The 6,602-nt window shown below is 30.4% G+C and overlaps 1 long non-coding RNA gene across 1 annotated transcript; it reads left to right on the top strand.

Moving 5' to 3' along the window:
• The first annotated feature begins 216 nt into the window (after nucleotides 1-216).
• Nucleotides 217-5,729, top strand: LOC132744730 (uncharacterized). The gene is made up of 3 exons (XR_009627743.1): nucleotides 217-669; nucleotides 4,621-4,723; nucleotides 4,992-5,729. It is a non-coding gene; the product is annotated as an uncharacterized LOC132744730 (long non-coding RNA).
• The last annotated feature ends 873 nt before the right edge of the window (nucleotides 5,730-6,602 follow it).

Here is a 6,602-nt window from a genome sequence, read left to right as displayed (position 1 = left end):
ATTCAGCAAAGTCAATTAAACAATACCAACAATAAACATCATCAGTGCTGATCTGGCGTAGGAACATAGTGTTCTCAACCCAGCAAACACCCGACGTTGACCCAACGTTGGATCAACGTTGAATTTTGGTCGCGACGTCGGTGACCTTCATACAACGTTAAATCGACGTTGAATCCTCGACGTCTAACAGACGTTGCATTTTGACGTCGACTCGACGTCGCGTTTTGGTCGGTAATCTGACAATAGGTAAATTTAATTTATGAAACCAATATATATATAAATGAAAGCATAAACAGCGAGAATTTTAAGTTTAAGTTTAGAAAGGGAACATTATATATTTATTTTCTCCATCAAAACAACAGTATCACGTGGGTGGCTAACGTACGATATTCGATAGGTGGCGCTCTGTAAACGGATAGTCGCAGATCAGTATGAAATATATTTGCTCTATTTTCGTTTAAATAATATCTTATCTCCTCGAATTAGTCTAAGAAGTGTTTATATAATTTACAATGAAGTTGTTATCATTTTTGAGGGCTTCATTTTATAGTGGTAAATAATTTAGTAAATTCGAATTTGCGACTTATCGGATTTGAAATTCAATTGTATTGGCGGACAAAAAACGACGGGTTGACAGACAAAGTTGTGTATTCCAAACAAAAGAAAAAGGTAGGCAAACATTATATATTGTTTTTCAATGCTAATTTACCGCATGTTTGCATGGATTCGATGGTTATTTGATCATTGAAATGTTTGACTGGTAAAACTTAATGTCACGTGATTTCGCGAGATAAATATTTTTGTTTCCACGTAAGAACACTTTATCATTTGCTATAGAACAGTCTGTATAATCGGATCATTTTTCCCACACTATATCGCCATGCCAAATAAATGCACTATCAATGGTAGGAAATATCCTAGCAATTGAAATCAATAAAAAGTTAAATGCAGTACGTAAGACTCTTATTATTCAAATGCTGGTAAATAAAATTTCCTCTTATTTCTTATCAACATGAATTTCACTAATATGAGGGGCCAGTCATTTACACATGTATCAGATGCAGTTTGATTTTGATATCTGTGTAGTTGTTAAACTACTCGTTGTTAATTGTAGTACTTTACCCATACTGTAAGCATACCATGTGTTTCTTATATTATGATAATGATTCATGGCATTTGATACATGTAAATGATACGACTTTTGTAAGATATATCTGAAAGGACATAGTATTTGACTAGCTATCTTTTTATTAATGTAATCAAACAACATATTATCAATCAGAAAAAACATTATCATATATAGTTATAAATCTGGAACATACGATACGGGGACGGGAAACACAGAGATTATCGCTCCTTATGTTTTCGTCCAATCAGGAATCAGCGCCGCCATTTTACAATTTTAGTTCAAAGCGGAGGAAATGTTCGGTCAGAAAATCGATCGGTATGTTTACTTAATGGGGTTGAAGTCCCCAGAAAGTAAATGAAATAATTCTGTAAGTATCATGACATTGATCCGATGTATTTTTAACATGGTGTATAAAGTATCTAATGTGAAAAACTGTGTCTGTTGAAAGAATAAAAAATTCAATCGAACTGATGTTTTGTGTTGATCGCCGTGAAAGGGTAATTTTTGTCTGCAAAACTTCGTTTAAATAAGTAAATTACAAGAAAACGGACAGAATATTTTGATAGATCCTTTAAATATCTTTGGTTTAACGTTAAGATTATGGAATTTTAGTGAGATAAAATTAAATTTTACGGGTTCAAATTTTATAAACTGTGACAAAAATCCGAAAAATAAAATGGCGGAATGCAAACGTGATGTACATTTTTTGTCCCGTAAATGAACGTTATATGTTAATTAAATTTGTCCCATGTTAGTATTTTTTTAGTAAAACATAAACATATCTATAGCAAGAAAGTAAAATTGGATCAATTATCTTGTAGGATTTTTCATTACGCTGTGTCAAATTTCAACAATTTTTTGGTGAAATCTGAGTCCAAACCATAAATTGACGAATTTGCAGTTAAGTCGTTTGATATTTAAAAAGTAGATAAAATAATGTTTTAGAAATAGGTATAGGGTTTCTTTTAATTTTTGAAAACCATAATTTGTTATCTGAATGAGAAAAAAAAAAACATCTTTATTAAAAATTGTAGATTCCTTAGCTGTGTCATTGGATATCATGAATGATATCCTGTCATGGTGTCAATTGTTATTTGCACTTTTAAAGTCTTTTATTTCCTTATTTTTTGTATAATATTATTTCAATCTCAATTGCAGGTTTATCGAAGATTGAAAACTTTCCATCAGATGCTTTCTTCACAAATTTCTTTTTGCTTAAGAATACCAGTAATGATGAACAAGATACTGAGTGTAAGGTCACAAAAGATACCATGAATTTGTCGATTCAGATTGAAGGATTAAAATATGTATTCGTGTCACAGAGAAAATGAAGTTGGACCTACTTGTGCATTCATATATCTGATGAAACATTTTTTCAAAGCCGCATGCCTCCAGATTACCCAAAATATTTCAAAGAAATTACACTTGGAAAAAAACATACTAAGCTTTAAGAAAAAGTAAACAGATCAAAGATTCAAGTGATAATTTATATCTTATGTGCAATTAATGACTGTATATTGCAGTATTTATCACCATATTATACTGCGCTACTAACGCAGTAGGGGCCATTCATGCACATTTTGACTTCTTTTTGGTAATTTATGTAGATTATAAGTGCCGATTTCAATGTGTCAAGTATTTCTTTGTTCATTTCACAATATTTTTTGTATTTGTATTCCAATTATGTTTACATTTGTACAGCTAATATTCATAAGATGAAATAAATATTTTAAAAAAAATTGTAATGTGTAATATATTGATAAAGTGTTTTTTTATCAACTAGGTAGTCCTTCATGCTGCCTAGTCTTTTAATAAACGAGTAAAAGAATTTTAATAAGTCAGTGGTTCAGTATAAAAAATCACAGATATATTGTCCACTGGTCTGATGCATATATATACATACAGAAATGTCACATGACAAATGGGTCGAAGCTGGAACTCAACAATGGGTATGCAGGTTCATGACCAGTATGACGTGGCCATTGCAAATATGAATCTTAGTTGTTATACTATTTACAATTGAAAAAGACCACAGTAAGAAACATTGCATAAAAAAAGTTTTTCTAAACTTTAACATTCTTAACTCCATGTTTATTCCTTAAATGTCCTCTTATACCCGATACAGAATTGTATGACTTATCAGACTGATCACATACATAAGTTTTTCTTTTATCATCTTTAGATTTTACACTTATCTTATCCTCATCATCAGAATTTTCATATTCACTAGCTGTAAATTCACCAAGAAAAAAATCTAAATCAATATCCTCAAAGAGAACAAAATCCGATTTTCCATATGCCATATTGCAGTGTATCAGTATGTATAAATTTCATATATGAACATTGCATCTTAAATGTTATCTTTTTATGAAAAATTTATAATTAAAACTGTCATTCAATAGCATATATTTTAAAAGGGCATTATTGTGTGAAGTAAGAAAACAATCTATTCAAAAATGAAGATTAAAGCTAAATAAGAACATAATTACAAATATATGTGAAAAATATGTTTAAACATCAAAGATTATCAAAGGCCATGTTGAAAACAAACATGAATAAAACAAAGGTCAGACATTTTATTAAACCAAAAAATTATTACATGTTATAAACATGTTTATAGCAGCTGTACACTTTAATTACATAAATAATAAGTCCCAATACGAAATAGTTTCTATGTTTATTGACACATTTGACATAATTATATTCTATAATTAATATAAACCATGTAATTAAAGCTATAATTGAAATTTAATGATTAAGTTATTTCTGAACGTATTTTAATTACAAAACGTAAATTTTCATATCATAATTAAATATGGTAAATTACTTTTCTGTATCTGTTTCATATTTATTAATATTAATATTTTTAAAATTGATCCAATGAAAAAAGTATTTAAGAAACCAACAACCTTTTTTTCCTACTATTTTGATTGCCCACCTCCCAAAATCACCGGAAAATTTATGCACGGAATATATCCGATCAACCCGGCATGTACCGTGATTACGGCGTTTAAACACGGCGCTTATCGATCGATCGATTCCAATTGGACACCAACATTGGCACTGATAAGAAAGTGCGAGTGACATATCCCGTTATAGTACATCCCAGTATAAATCAATAAAAGTAATAGTTTGTTAATTAGCCTGCTTATCAACAAGTTGTATGCTCGTATCATAAAACGTTTTTACACTAAGCCAGTCTGTCCTATATACACTTAGCAGACCAGATCATGCTGGGCAGAGATGATATCTATAAAAATGACAGTAACATGTGAATTTCTTTGATGTTGTATGAGCATTTGTACAAAGTACTTTGAATATAAAATATCAATTTTTGCGGGAGTAGAATTAATTTGGTATTTGTTATATCAGTTTTTCATGCGCTTATGAGTTAACTAAGATTAATAGTAATTTGATTTTGCCTATTGTATTAGACAAACATCCTTTCACCACATGGTTAAATCCTAAAACGATTATATTTCGTCTTTCAGATTGTGAAAAGTATGATAATTCAACATGTGTCAAAAGTTCATGAGGAAGATGAAAATATTTAGAGGAAAAGAAAAATGAAAACCTACCAAGATTTTGTGACAGGTATATTTCAAAATATTATAGAAAATACAGTGATCTTATTACCCTTGATTTTATAATGAAATTCTTCACGAAGCCATTTTTATCAAAATTAATAGATATATACAGTAGGTACACGAAACTACATGGTTTAAACTAAATTAAAAATAATAAGTGCATGTATCTTTTTAAGTAGTTGGAGAGTTTTGTTAGAATTTCGTTTAATTATAATATGTAAAAGTGATTTATTTCTTGCACTTGTAACTGATTATTTTATTTTTTTTAATTTCAGAAAGTGTGATGAGATCTCAGGTTGGAGACGGTAATGATACGCTTAAAGTATGCCCCAGATCGACATAGTGGAGGAGGACGAAAGAAGCTAGAATACTAATGAAGATACATGAACATTGCTATTTATAGTTATAACAAAATATTCAGAATATTGTTCCATTTAACATTCAGATCTAGATTCAGTTATAAAATACAAAGACAAATATACATTTAGTGAGTTGGATAGATGATTGAAAAATCCCAAACTCAGAGTGATCAGTTCAGTGGTGATATAAGAAAAAACACATGCATGGATGTTTGCTATATAAAATGTCAGTGTTAATATTCAAGAAGGATTTTGTTTAACATGCTTAATTAATACATGAAGCGTTATTAAAGTACATACCGTCAAGTTAAATAGTTTCAAAAAATATTATGTAAATCTTGCATTTGTTATATAGTACCACATTTCTTGTTTTGTACTTGTGATTCCGAGTATAAAATAAATTGCTAAAATCATAAGAATGCTTATTTTTAACCCTATTAAAGAGCTTTAAAATGAAAAAAAAATCATATTCCAAAAGTTTTGAATGAGGTTAAATCATGGTTAGAAAATTTGGTCAGATAAGGTTGGCATATGGTCAGATAATGGTCAGAAAAGGTTGGATTATGGTCAGAAAAAGGTTTGATTATGTCCAAATAATGGTCAGAAAAGGTTGGATTATGGTCAGATAATGGTCAGAAACGGTTGGATTAAGGTCAGAAAAGGTTGGATAAAGGTCATTTTTATGACGTTGTATAGACGTCGGTTTCTGACGTCTAAAAAACTTTCAAATCCAACCTTCTGCCAACGTTTACCCAACGTCAGGGTCTAACGTCAGTACAACGTTGGTACAACGTCTTTTGTTTGCTGGGAAGTCACTGACTGAGAAAGGTTGCTGTTCTCAGACAGGCTTTATCAGGCAGTTGTCATAGTAATGGCATGATAAATATTTAGCCTATATAAGATCACTAAACGTTCCGAGAAAATTATTGTACCTAAATTAATCTGGAAACAGGTGAGGCATAAAGTACCTAAATAACTGATTAAATGATGACATTAAACGGATATTTACCCTACACACGTGACTATATCCGTATAGAAAACGCGCGGAATTGGAAAAAAACAACAAATTGTCATGCATTTAGGATGGACTTATGTGTTTGTTAAAAGCCCAATATGTCTCAAGAAATGCTTTATTTTTATTCTTTTTTTTTTGTGTGTGCTTTTCTAGTTTCCAAATACACATAATAGGCCTGAACCATCTTTGGCGTCTTGGTAAGTTAGTACAGAGTACAGATTAGTGATCATCTGATTTTCAACTTTCCACCCTAGACCAAATACTGAACAGTTTCGTTAGTCTTTTGTTTATTCTGGATCTTCTATTTGGAACGGCCTTCCTGATTATATCAAGTCTGCTACAAATGTGATCCATTTTAAAACCTTATTCTTGAGATATTATCACACATCGATGTATACAACTTGATAATCTCGTGTATGTATTAACATTTATGTATGTTAATAGTTTTAACATGTTAAATTTATATTGTTACTTGTTGAGGGTTTCGTGGAAGATTGATATTTTGTTCAAAA

This window comes from Ruditapes philippinarum, unplaced genomic scaffold, assembly GCF_026571515.1.
Source record: "Ruditapes philippinarum isolate M1 unplaced genomic scaffold, ASM2657151v2 ctg1935_1_1_1_1, whole genome shotgun sequence".
Taxonomy (NCBI): Eukaryota; Metazoa; Mollusca; class Bivalvia; order Venerida; family Veneridae; genus Ruditapes; species Ruditapes philippinarum.
This window is presented reverse-complemented; position numbering and strand designations above follow the sequence as displayed.